The 14,009-nt window shown below is 46.1% G+C and overlaps 1 protein-coding gene across 1 annotated transcript in view; it reads right to left on the bottom strand.

Annotated features, from left to right (window-relative positions):
• The window catches only part of LOC140686901 (trafficking protein particle complex subunit 9-like), a 548,774-nt gene that overhangs the window by 328,929 nt on the left and 205,836 nt on the right, over positions 1–14,009 (bottom strand). The window lies entirely within an intron of this gene.

Here is a 14,009-nt window from a genome sequence, read left to right as displayed (position 1 = left end):
CTCAGAAATGAGCATGTGGAGAGACGATTGTTCATCCAGCACAAAGAAACGGGTTGCAGGGGAAACACTTACTCTGGTTTCTCAGTCTATTTCCTAGTGCCGGTTTGAAGTGCCTGCGGTTTTCACTGTAAAACCGAGTTGGAACTTGTACCTCCCCATATATATGTATGTAGTGGAGTTGGCAACTGAAGAGAAACTTCGTGTTCCCTTCAAGCTAGGTGAAGGTCGGCTTTCACACACACTTATCTCTCAGAACTGAGCATGTGGAGAGATGTTCGTTCTTCCAGCACAAAGGGAACGGGTTGCAGGAAAACACATACTCTGGTTTCTCAGTCTTTTTCCTAGTGCCGGTTTGAAGTGCCTTCCGTTTTCACTGTAAAACCGAGTTGGAGCTTGTACCACCCCATATATATGTATGGAGTGGAGTTGACCACTGAAAAGAAACTTTGTGTTCCCTTCAAGCTAGGAGAAGGACTACTTTCACACACACTTATCACTCAGAACTGAGCATGTGGAGAGACGTTCGTTCATCCAGCACAAAGGGAACGGTTTGCAGGAGAAACACTTACTCTGGTTTCTCAGTCTGTTTCCTAGTGCCGGTTTGAAGTGCATGCCGTTTTCACTGTAAAACCGAGTTGGAGCTTGTACCTCCCCATATATATGTATGGTGTGGAGTTGGCAACTGAAAGGAAACTTCGTGTTTCCTTCAATCTAGGTGAATTACGGCTTTCACACACACTTATCTCTCAGAACTGAGCATGTGGTGAGACGTTAGTTCATCCACCACAAAGGGAACGGGTTGCAGGAGAAACACATACTCTGGTTTCTCAGTCTGTTTCCTAGTGCCGGTTTGAAGTGCCTGCCATTTTCACTGTAAAACCGAGTTGGAGCTTGTACCTCGCCATATATATGTATGGAGTGGAGTTGGCAACTGAATGGAAACTTCGTGTTTCCTTTAAGCTAGGTGAAGGACGGATTTCACACACACTTATCTCTCAGAACTGAGCATGTGGAGAGACGTTCGTTCATCCAGCACAAAGGGAACGGGTTGCAGGAGAAACACTTACTCTGGTTTCTCAGTCTGTTTCCTAGTGCCGGTATGAAGTGCCTGCCTTTTTCACTGTAAAACCGAGTTGGAGCTTGTACCGCCCCATATATATGTATGGAGTGGAGTTGGCAAATGAAAGGAAACTTCGTGTTTCCTTCAAGCTAGTTGAAGGACGGCTTTCACACACAATTATCTCTCAGAACTGAGCAAGTTGAGAGACGTTCGTTCATCCAGCACAAAGGGAACGGGTTGCAGGAGAAACACTTACTCTGGTTTCTCAGTCTGTTTCCTAGTGCCGGTTTGAAGTGCCTGCCGTTTTCACTGTAAAACCGAGTTGGAGCTTGTACCTCCCCATATATATGTATGGAGTGGATTTGGCAACTGAAGAGAAACTTCGTGTTCCTTCAAGCTAGGTGAAGGACGGCTTTCACACACACTTATCTCTCAGAACTGAGCATGTGGAGAGACGTTCGTTCATCCAGCACAAAGGGAACGGGTTGCAGGAGAAACACTTACTCTGGTTTCTCAGTCTGTTTCCTAGTGCCGGTTTGAAGTGCCTGCCGTTTTCACTGTAAAACCGAGTTGGAGCTTGTACCTCCCCATATATATGTATGGAGTGGAGTTGGCAACTGAAGAGAAACTTCGTGTTCCCTTCAAGCTAGGTAAAGGACGGCTTTCACACACACTTATCTATCAGAACTGAGCATGTGGAGAGACGTTCGTTCATCCAGCACAAAGGGAACGGGTTGCAGGAGAAACACTTACTCTGGTTTCTCAGTCTGTTTCCTAGTGCCGGTTTGAAATGCCTGCTGTTTTCACTGTAAAACCGAGTTGGAGCTTGTACCTCCCCATATATATGTATGAAATGGAGTTTGCCACTGAAAAGAAACTTTGTGTTCCCTTCAAACTAGGTGAAGGATGGCTTTGACACACACTTATCTCTCAGAACTGAGCATGTGGAGAGACGTTCGTTCATCCAGCACAAAGGGAACGGGTTGCAGGAGAAACACTTACTCTGGTTTCTCAGTCTGTTTCCTAGTGCCGGTTTGAAGTGCCTGCCGTTTTCACTGTAAAACCGAGTTGGAGCTTGTACCTCCCCATATATATGTATGGAATGGACTTTGCCACTTAATAGAAACTTTGTGTTCCCTTCAAGCTAGGTGAAGGACGGCTTTCACACACACTTATCTCTCAGAACTGAGCATGTGGAGAGATGTTCGTTCATCCAGCACAAAGGGAACGGGTTGCAGGAAAACACATACTCTGGTTTCTCAGTCTTTTTCCTAGTGCCGGTTTGAAGTGCCTGCCGTTTTCACTGTAAAACCGAGTTGGAGCTTGTACCTCCCCATATATATGTATGGAGTGGAGTTGGCCACTGAAAAGAAACTTCGTGTTCCCTTCAAGCTAGGTGAAGGACGGCTTTCACACACACTTATCTCTCAGAACTGTGCATGTGGAGAGACGTTCGTTCATCCAGCACAAAGGGAAAGGGTTGCAGGAGAAACACTTACTCTGGCTTCTCAGTCTGTTTCCTAGTGCCGGTTTGAAGTGCCTGCCGTTTTCACTGTAAAACCGATTTGGAGCTTGTACCTCCCCATATATATGTATGGAGTGGAGATGGCAACTGAAAAGAAACTTTGTGTTCCCTTCAAACTAGGTGAAGGACGGCTTTCACACACACTTATAGCTCAGAACTGAGCATGTGGAGAGACGTTCGTTCATCCAGCACAAAGGGAACGGTTGCAGGAGAAACACTTACTCTGGTTTCTCAGTCTGTTTCCTAGTGCCGGTTTGAAGTGCCTGCCGTTTTCACTGTAAAACCGAGTTGGAGCTTGTACCTCCCCATATATATGTATGGAGTGGATTTGGCAACTGAAAGGAAACTTCGTGTTTCCTTCAATCTAGGTGAAGGACGGCTTTCACACACACTTATATCTCAGAACTGAGCATGTGGTGAGACGTTCGTTTATCCAGCACAAAGGGAACGGGTTGCAGGAGAAACACATACTCTGGTTTCTCAGTCTGTTTCCTAGTGCCGGTTTGAAGTGCCTGCCGTTTTCACTGTAAAACCGAGTTGGAGCTTGTACCTCGCCATATATATGTATGGAGTGGAGTTGGCAACTGAAAGGAAACTTCGTGTTTCCTTCAAGCTAGGTGAAGGACGGCTTTCACACACACTTATCCCTCAGAACTGAGCATGTGGAGAGACGTTCGTTCATCCAGCACAAAGGGAACGGGTTGCAGGAGAAACACTTACTCTGGTTTCTCAGTCTGTTTCCTAGTGCCGGTTTGAAGTGCCTGCTGCTTTCACTGTAAAACCGAGTTGGAGCTTGTACCTCCCCATATATATGTATGGAGTGGAGTTGGCAACTGAAGAGAAACTTCGTGTTACCTTCAAGCTAGGTAAAGGACGGCTTTCACACACACTTATCTCTGAGAACTGAGCATGTGGAGAGAATTTCGTTCATCCAGCACAAAGGGAAAGGGTTGCAGGGAAACTCTTACTCTGGTTTCTCAGTCTGTTTCCTAGTGCCGGTTTGAAGTGCCTGCCGTTTTCACTGTAATACCGAGTTGGAGCTTGTACCGCCCCATATATATGTATGGAGTGGAGTTGGCAACTTAAAAGAAACTTTGTGTTCCCTTCAAACTATGTGAAGGACGGCTTTCACACACACTTATCTCTCAGAACTGAGCATGTGGAGAGACGTTCGTTCATCCAGCACAAAGGGAACGGGTTGCAGGAGAAACACTTACTCTGGTTTCTCAGTCTGTTTCCTAGTGCCGGTTTTAAGTGCCTGCCGTTTTCACTGTAAAACCGAGTTGGAGCTTGTACCTCCCCATATATATGTATGGAGTGGAGTTGGCAACTGAAGAGAAATTTCGTGTTCCATTCAAGCTAGGTGAAGGACGGCTTTCACACCCACTTATCTCTCAGAACTGAGCATGTGGAGAGACGTTCGTTCATCCAGCACAAAGGGAAATGTTTGCAGGAGAAACACTTACTCTGGTTTCTCAGGGTGTTTCCTAGTGCCGGTTTGAAGTGCCTGCCGTTTTCACTGTAATACCGAGTTGGAACTTGTACCTCCCCATATATATGTATGGAGTGGAGTTGGCAACTGAAAAGAAACTTTGTGTTCCCTTCAAGCTAGGTGAAGGAAGGATTCACACACACTTATCTCTCAGAACTGAGCATGTGGAGAGACTTTCGTTCATCCAGCACAAAGGGAACGGGTTGCAGGAGAAACACTTACTCTGGTTTCTCAGTCTGTTTCCTAGTGCCGGTTTGAAGTGCCTGCCGTTTTCACTGTAAAACCGAGTTGGAGCTTGTACCTCCCCATATATATGTATGGAGTGGAGTTGGCAACTGAAGAGAAATTTCGTGTTCCATTCAAGCTAGGTGAAGGACGGCTTTTACACCCACTTATCTCTCAGAACTGAGCATGTGGAGAGACGTTCGTTCATCCAGCACAAAGGGAAAGGTTTGCAGGAGAAACACTTACTCTGGTTTCTTAGGGTGTTTCCTAGTGCCGGTTTGAAGTGCCTGCCGTTTTCACTGTAATACCGAGTTGGAACTTGTACCTCCCCATATATATGTATGGAGTGGAGTTGGCAACTGAAAAGAAACTTTGTGTTCCCTTCAAGCTAGGTGAAGGACGGATTCACACACACTTATCTGTCAGAACTTAGCATGTGGAGAGACTTTCGTTCTTCCAGCACAAAGGGAACGGGTTGCAGGAGAAACACTTACTCTGGTTTCTCAGTCTGTTTCCTAGTGCCGGTTTGAAGTGCCTGCCGTTTTCACTGTAAAACCGAGTTGGAGCTTGTACCTCCCCATATATATGTATGGAGTGGATTTGGCTATTGAAAAGAAACTTTGTGTTCCCTTCAAGCTAGGGGAAGGACGGCTTTCACACACACTTATCTCTGAGAACTGAGCATGTGGAGAGACGTTCGTTCATCCAGCACAAAGGGAACGGGTTGCAGGAGAAACACTTACTCTTTTTTCTCAGTCTGTTTCCTAGTGCCGGTTTGAAGTGCCTGCCGTTTTCAGTGTAAAACCGAGTTGGAGCTTGTACCTCCCCATATGTATTTATGGAGTGGATTTGGCTACTGAAAAGAAATTTTTGTGTTCCCTTCAAGCTAGGTGAAGGACGGCTTTCACACACACTTATCTCTCAGAACTGAGCATGTGGAGAGACGTTCGTTCATCCAGCACAAAGGGAACGGGTTGCAGGAGAAACACTTACTCTGGTTTCTCAGTCTGTTTCCTAGTGCCGGTTTGAAGTGCCTGCCGTTTTCACTGTAAAACCGATTTGGAGCTTGTACCTCCCCATATATATGTATGGAGTGGATTTGGCAACTGAAGAGAAACTTCGTGTTCCTTCAAGCTAGGTGAAGGACGGCTTTCACACACACTTATCTCTCAGAACTGAGCATGTTGAGAGACGTTCGTTCATCCAGCACAAAGGGAACGTGTTGCAGGAGAAACACTTACTCTGGTTTCTCAGACTGTTTCCTAGTGCCGGTTTGAAGTGCTTGCCGTTTTCACCGTAAATCCGAGTTGGAGCTTGAACCTCGCCATATATATGTATGGAGTGGAGTTGGCAACTGAAAAGAAACTTTGTGTTCCCTTCAAGCTAGGTGAAGGACGGCTTTCACACACACTTATCTCTCAGAACTGAGCATGTGGAGAGACGTTCGTTCATCCAGCACAAAGGAAAAGGGTTGCAGGAGAAACACTTACTCTGGTTTCTCAGTCTGTTTCCTAGTGCCGGTTTGAATTGCCTGCCGTTATCACTGTAAAACCGAGTTTGAGCTTGTACCTCCCCATATATATGTATGGAGTGGAGTTGGCAACTGAAGAGAAACTTCGTGTTCCCTTCAAGCTAGGTGAAGGACGGCTTTCACACACACTTATCTCTCAGAACTGAGCATGTGGAGAGACGTTCGTTCATCTAGCACAAAGGGGGGCGGTTTCCAGGAGAAACACTTACTCTGGTTTCTCAGTCTGTTTCCTAGTGCCTGTTTGAAGTGCCTGCCGTTTTGAGTGTAAAACCGAGTTGGAGCTTTTACCGCCCCATATATATGTATGGAGTGGTCTTGGCAACTTAAAAGAAACTTTGTGTTCCCTTCAAGCTAGCTGAAGGACGGCTTTCACACACACTTGTCTCTCAGAACTTAACATGTGGAGAGACGTTCGTTCATCCAGCACAAAGGGAACGGTTTGCAGGAGAAACACTTACTCTGGTTTCTCAGTCTGTTTCCTAGTGCCGGTTTGAAGTGCCTGCCGTTTTCACTGTAAAACCGAGTTGGAGCTTGTACCTCCCCATATATATGTATGGAGTGGTGTTGGCCACTGAAAAGAAACTTTGTGTTCCCTTCAAGCTAGGTGAAGGACGGCTTTCACACACACTTATATCTCAGAACTGAGCATGTGGAGTGACGTTCGTTCATCCAGCACAAAGGGAACGTGTTGCAGGAGAAACACTTACTCTGGTTTCTCAGAATGTTTCCTAGTGCCGGTTTGAAGTGCTTGCCGTTTTCACTGTAAATCCGAGTTGGAGCTTGAACCTCCCCATATATATGTATGGAGTGGAGTTGGCAACTGAAAAGAAACTTTGTGTTCCCTTCAAGCTAGGTGAAGGACGGCTTTCACACACACTTATCTCTCAGAACTGAGCATGTGGAGAGACGTTCGTTCATCCAGCACAAAGGAAACGGGTTGCAGGAGAAACACTTACTCTGGTTTGTCAGTCTGTTTCCTAGTGCCGGTTTGAATTGCCTGCCGTTTTCAGTGTAAAACCGAGTTGGAGCTTGTACCTCCCCATATATATGTATGGAGTGGAGTTGGCAACTGAAGAGAAACTTTGTGTTCCATTCAAGCTAGGTGAAGGACGGCTTTCACACACACTTATCTCTCAGAACTGAGCATGTGGAGAGACGTTCGTTCATCCAGCACAAAGGGAACGTGTTGCAGGAGAAACACTTACTCTGGTTTCTCAGACTGTTTCCTAGTGCCGGTTTGAAATGCTTGCCGTTTTCACTGTAAATCAGAGTTGGAGCTTGAACCTCCCCATATATATGTATGGAGTGGAGTTGGCAACTGAAAAGAAACTTTGTGTTCCCTTCAAGCTAGGTGAAGGTCGGCTTTCACACACAATTCTCTCTCAGAACTGAGCATGTGGAGAGACGTTCGTTCATCCAGCACAAAGGAAACGGGTTGCAGGAGAAACACTTACTCTGGTTTCTCAGTCTGTTTCCTAGTGCCGGTTTGAATTGCCTGCCGTTTTCACTGTAAAACCGAGTTGGAGCTTGTACCTCCCCATATATATGTATGGAGTGGAGTTGGCAACTGAAGAGAAACTTCGTGTTCCCTTCAAGCTAGGTGAAGGACGGCTTTCACACACACTTATCTCTCAGAACTGAGCATGTGGAGAGACGTTCGTTCATCTAGCACAAAGGGGGGCGGTTTGCAGGAGAAACACTTACTCTGGTTTCTCAGTCTGTTTCCTAGTGCCTGTTTGAATTGCCTGCCGTTTTCAGTGTAAAACCGAGTTGGAGCTTGTACCTCCCCATATATATGTATGGAGTGGACTTGGCAACTGAAAAGAAACTTTGTGTTCCCTTCAAGCTAGCTGAAGGACGGCTTTCACACACACTTGTCTATCAGAACTGAACATGTGGAGAGACGTTCGTTCATCCAGCACAAAGGGAACGGTTTGCAGGAGAAACACTTACTCTGGTTTCTCAGTCTGTTTCCTAATGCCGGTTTGAAGTGCCTGCCGTTTTCACTGTAAAACCGAGTTGGAGCTTGTACCTCCCCATATATATGTATGGAGTGGATTTGGCAACTGAAGGGAAACTTCGTGTTCCTTCAAGCTAGGTGAAGGACGGCTTTCACACACACTTATCTCTCAGAACTGAGCATGTGGAGAGACGTTCGTTCATCCAGCACAAAGGGAACGTGTTGCAGGAGAAACACTTACTCTGGTTTCTCAGACTGTTTCCTAGTGCCGGTTTGAAGTGCTTGCCGTTTTCACAGTAAATCCGAGTTGGAGATTGAACCTCCCCATATATATGTATGGAGTGGAGTTGGCAACTGAAAAGAAACTTTGTGTTCCCTTCAAGCTAGGTGAAGGACGGCTTTCACACACACTTACCTCTCAGAACTGAGCATGTGGACAGACGTTCGTTCATCCAGCACAAAGGAAACGGTCTGCAGGAGAAACACTTTCTCTGGTTTGTCAGTCTGTTTCCTAGTGCCGGTTTGAATTGCCTGCCGTTTTCACTGTAAAACCGAGTTGGAGCTTGTACCTCCCCATATATATGTATGGAGTGGAGTTGGCAACTGAAGAGAAACTTTGTGTTCCATTCAAGCTAGGTGAAGGACGGCTTTCACACACACTTATCTCTCAGAACTGAGCATGTGGAGAGACGTTCTTTCATCCAGCACAAAGGGAACGGTTTGCAGGAGGAACACTTACTCTGGTTTTTCAGTCTGTTTCCTAGTGCCGGTTTGAAGTGCCTGCCGTTTTCACTGTAAAACCGAGTTGGAACTTGTACCTCCCCATATATATGTATGGAGTGGAGTTGGCCACTGAAAAGAAACTTTGTGTTCCTTTCAAGCTAGGCGAAGGACGGCTTTCACACACAATTATCTCTCAGAACTGAGCATGTGGAGAGACGTTCGTTCATCCAGCACAAAGGGAACGGGTTGCAGGAGAAACACTTACTCTGGTTTCTCAGTCTGTTTCCTAGTGCCGGTTTGAAGTGCCTGCCATTTTCACTGTAAAACCGAGTTGGAGCTTGTACCTCCCCTTATATATGTATGGAGTGGATTTGGCAACTGAAGAGAAACTTCGTGTTCCTTCAAGCTAGGTGAAGGACGGCTTTCACACACACTTATCTCTCAGAACTGAGCATGTGGAGAGACGTTCGTTCATCCAGCACAAAGGGAACGGGTTGCAGGAGAAACACTTACTCTGGTTTCTCAGACTGTTTCCTAGTGCCGGTTTAAAGTGCCTGCCGTTTTCACTGTAAATCCGATTTGGAGCTTGAACCTCCCCATATATATGTATGGAGTGGAGTTGGCAACTGAAAATAAACTTTGTGTTCCCTTAAAGCTAGGTGAAGGACGGCTTTCACACACACTTATCTCTCAGAACTGAGCATGTGGAGAGACGTTCGTTCATCCAGCACAAAGGGAACGGGTTGCAGGAGAAACAATTACTCTGGTTTCTCAGTCTGTTTCCTAGTGCCGGTTTGAAGTGCCTGCCGTTTTCACTGTAAAACCGAGTTGGAGCTTGAACCTCCCCATATATATGTATGGAGTGGAGTTGGCAACTGAAAAGAAACTTTGTGTTCCCTTCAAGCTAGGTGAAGGACGGCTTTCACACACACTTATCTCTCAGAACTGAGCATGTGGAGAGACGTTCGTTCATCCTGCACAAAGGGAACGGGTTGCAGGAGAAACACTTAATCTGGTTTCTCAGTCTGTTTCCTAGTGCCGGTTTGAAGTGCCTGCCGTTTTCACTGTAAAACCGAGTTGGAGCTTGTACCTCCCCATATATATGTATGGAGTGGATTTGGCAACTGAAGAGAAACTTCGTGTTCCTTCAAGCTAGGTGAAGGACGGCTTTCACACACACTTATCTCTCAGAACTGAGCATGTGGAGAGACGTTCGTTCATCCAGCACAAAGGAAACGTGTTGCAGGAGAAACACTTACTCTGGTTTCTCAGACTGTTTCCTAGTGCCGGTTTGAAGTGCTTGCCGTTTTCACTGTAAATCCGAGTTGGAGCTTGAACCTCCCCATATATATGTATGGAGTGGAGTTGGCAACTGAAAAGAAACTTTGTGTTCCCTTCAAGCTAGGTGAAGGTCGGCTTTCACACACACTGCTCTCTCAGAACTGAGCATGTGGAGAGACGTTCGTTCATCCAGCACAAAGGAAACGGGTTGCAGGAGAAACATTTACTCTGGTTTCTCAGTCTGTTTCCTAGTGCCGGTTTGAATTGCCTGCCGTTTTCACTGTAAAACCGAGTTGGAGCTTGTATCTCCCCATATATATGTATGGAGTGGAGTTGGCAACTGAAGAGAAACTTCGTGTTCCCTTCAAGCTAGGTGAAGGACGGCTTTCACACACACTTATCTCTCAGAACTGAGCATGTGGAGAGACGTTCGTTCATCTAGCACAAAGGGGGGCGGTTTGCAGGAGAAACATTTACTCTGGTTTCTCAGTCTGTTTCCTAGTGCCTGTTTGAATTGCCTGCCGTTTTCAGTGTAAAACCGAGTTGGAGCTTGTACCTCCCCATATATATGTATGGAGTGGACTTGGCAACTGAAAAGAAACTTTGTGTTCCCTTCAAGCTAGCTGAAGGACGGCTTTCACACACACTTGTCTCTCAGAACTGAACATGTGGAGAGACGTTCGTTCATCCAGCACAAAGGGAACGGGTTGCAGGAGAAACACTTACTCTGGTTTCTCAGTCTGTTTCCTAGTGCCGGTTTGAAGTGCCTGCCGTTTTCACTGTAAAACCGAGTTGGAGCTTGTACCTCCCCATATATATGTATGGAGTGGAGTTGGCAACTGAAACAAACTTTGTGTTCCCTTCAAGCTAGGTGAAGGACGGCTTTCACACACACTTATCTCTCAGAACTGAGCACGTGGAGAGACGTTCGTTCATCCAGAACAAAGGGAACGGGTTGAAGGAGAAACTCTTACTCTGTTTTCTCAGTCTGTTTCCTACTGCCTGTTTGAAGTGCCTGCCGTTTTCACTGTAAAACCGAGTTGGAGCTTGTACCTCCCCATATATATTTATGGAGTGGGGTTGTCCACTGAAAAGAAACTTTGTGTTCCTTTCAAGCTAGGCGAAGGACGGCTTTCACACACACTTATCTCTCAGAACTGAGCATGTGGAGAGACTTTCGTTCATCCAGCACAAAGGGAACGGGTTGCAGGAGAAACACTTACTCTGGTTTCTCAGTCTGTTTCCTAGTGCCGGTTTGAAGAGCCTGCCGTTTTCACTGTAAAACAGATTTTGAGATTGTACTTCCCCATATATATGTATGGAGTGGAGTAGGCCACTGAAAAGAAACTTTGTGTTCCCTTAAAGCTAGGTGAAGGACGGCTTTCACACACACTTATCTCTCAGAACTGAGCATGTGGAGAGACGTTCGTTCATCCAGCACAAATGGAACGGGTTGCAGGAGAAACACTTACTCTGGTTTCTCAGTCTGTTTCCTAGTGCCGGTTTGAAGTGCCTGCCGTTTTCACTGTAAAACCGATTTGGAGCTTGTACCTCCCCATATATATATATGGAGTGGAGTTGGCAACTGAAAAGAAACTTTGTTTTCCCTTGAAGCTAGGTGAAAGAAGGCTTTCACACACACTTATCTCTCAGAACTGAGCATGTGGAGAGACGTTCGTTCATCCAGCACAAAGGGAACGGGTTACAGGAGAAATACTTACTCTGGTTTCTCTTTCTGTTTCCTAGTGCCGGTTTGAAGTGCCTGCCGTTTTCACTGTAAATCCGATTTGGAGCTTATACTTCCCCTTATATATGTATGGAGTGAAGTTGGCAACTGAAAAGAAACTTTGAGTCCCTTCAAGCTAGGTGAAGGACGGTTTTCACACACACTTATCTCTCAGAACTGAGCATGTGGAGAGACGTTCGTTCATCCAGCACAATTGGAACGGGTTGCAGGAGAAACACTTACTCTGGTTTCTCAGTCTGTTTCCTAGTGCCGGTTTGAAATGCCTGTCGTTTTCACTGTAAAACCGAGTTGGAGCTTGTACCTCCCCATATATATGTATGGAGTGGAGTTCGCCACTGAAAGAAACTTTGTGTTCCCTTCAAGCTAGGTGAAGGACGGCTTTCACACACACTTATCTCCCAGAACTTAGCATGTGGAGAGACGTTCGTTCATCCAGCACAAAGGGAACGGGTTGCAGGAGAAACAATTACTCTGGTTTCTCAGTCTGTTTCCTAGTGCCGGTTTGAAGTGCCTACCGTTTTCACTGTAAAACCGAGTTGGAGCTTGTACCTCCCCATATATATGTATGGAGTGGAGTTCGCCACTGAAAGAAACTTTGTGTTCCCTTCAAGCTAGGTGAAGGACGGCTTTCACACACACTTATCTCTCAGAACTGAGCATGTGGAGAGACGTTCGTTCATCCAGTACAAAGGGAACGGGTTGCAGGAGAAACACTTACTCTGGTTTCTCAGTCTGTTTCCTAGTGCCGGTTTGAAGTGCCTGCCGTTTTCACTGTAAAACAGAGTTGGGGCTTGTACCTCCCCATATATATGTATGGAGTGGAGTTGGCAACTGAAAAGAAACTTTGTGTTCCCTTCAAGCTAGGTGAAGGACGGCTTTCACACACACTTATCTCTCAGAACTGAGCATGTGGAGAGACGTTCGTTCATCCAGCACAAAGGGAACGGGTTGCAGGAGAAACACTTACTCTGGTTTCTCAGTCTGTTTCCTAGTGCCGGTTTGAAGTGCCTGCCGTTTTCACTGTAAAACCGAGTTGGGGCTTGTACCTCCCCATATATATGTATGGAGTGGAGTTGGCAACTGAAAAGAAACTTTGTGTTCCCTTCAAGCTAAGTGAAGGACGGCTTTCACACACACTTATCTCTCAGAACTGAGCATGTGGAGAGACGTTCGTTCATCCAGCACAAAGGGAACGGGTTGCAGGAGAAACACTTACTCTGGTTTCTCAGTCTGTTTCCTAGTGCCGGTTTGAAGAGCCTGCCGTTTTCACTGTAAAACCGAGTTGGAGCTTGTACCTCCCCATATATATGTATGGAGAGGAGCTGGCAACTGAAAAGAAACTTTGTGTTCCCTTCAAGTTAGGTGAAGGACGGCTTTCACACACACTTATCTCTCAGAACTGAGCATGTGGAGAGACGTTCGTTCATCCAGCACAAAGGGATCCGGTTGCAGGAGAAACACTTACTCTGATTTCTCAGTCTGTTTCCTAGTGCCGGTTTGAAGTGCCTGTCGTTTTCACAGTAAAACCGAGTTGGAGCTTGTACCTCCCCATATATATGTATGGTGTGGTGTTGGGAACTGAAGAGAAACTTCGTGTTCCCTTCAAGCTAGGTGAAGGACGGCTTTCACACACACTTATCTCTCAGAACTGAGCATGTGGAGAGACGTTCGTTCATCCAGCAAAAAGGGAACGGTTTGCAGGACAAATATTTACTCTGGTTTCTCAGTCTGTTTCCTAGTGCCGGTATGAAGTGCCTGCCGTTTTCACTGTGAAACCGAGTTGGAGCTTGTATATCCCCATATATATGTATGGAGTGGAGTTGGCAACTGAAGAGAAACTTCGTGTTCCCTTCAAGCTAGGTGAAGGACGGCTTTCAGACACACTTATCTCTCAGAACTGAGCATGTGGAGAGACGTTCGTTCATCCAGCACAAAGGGAACGGGTTGCAGGAGAAACACTTACTCTGGTTTCTCAGACTGTTTCCTAGTGCCGGTTTAAAGTGCCTGCCGTTTTCACTGTAAATCCGATTTGGAGCTTGAACCTCCCCATATATATGTATGGAGTGGAGTTGGCAACTGAAAAGAAACTTTGTGTTCCCTTCAATCTAGGTGAAGGACAGCTTTCACACACACTTATCTCTCAGAACTGAACATGTGGAGAAACGTTCGTTCATCCAGCACAAAGGGAACGGGTTGCAGGAGAAACACTTACTCTGGTTTCTCAATCTGTTTCCTAGTGCCGGGTTGAAGTGCCTACCGTTTTCACTGTAAAACCGAGTTGGAGCTTGTACCTCCCCATATATATGTATGGAGTGGAGTTGGCAACTGAAAAGAAACTTTGTGTTCCCTTCAAGCTAGGTGAAGGGCGGCTTTCACACACACTTATCTCTCAGAACTGAGCATGTGGGGAGACGATCGTTCATCCAGCACAAAGGGAACGGGTTGCAGGAGAAACACTTACTCTG

This window comes from Vicugna pacos, chromosome 18 (genome assembly GCF_048564905.1).
Source record: "Vicugna pacos chromosome 18, VicPac4, whole genome shotgun sequence".
NCBI lineage: Eukaryota > Metazoa > Chordata > Mammalia > Artiodactyla > Camelidae > Vicugna > Vicugna pacos.
The sequence above is the reverse complement of the archived record's forward strand: the minus strand, read 5'-3'. Positions and strand labels throughout refer to the sequence as shown.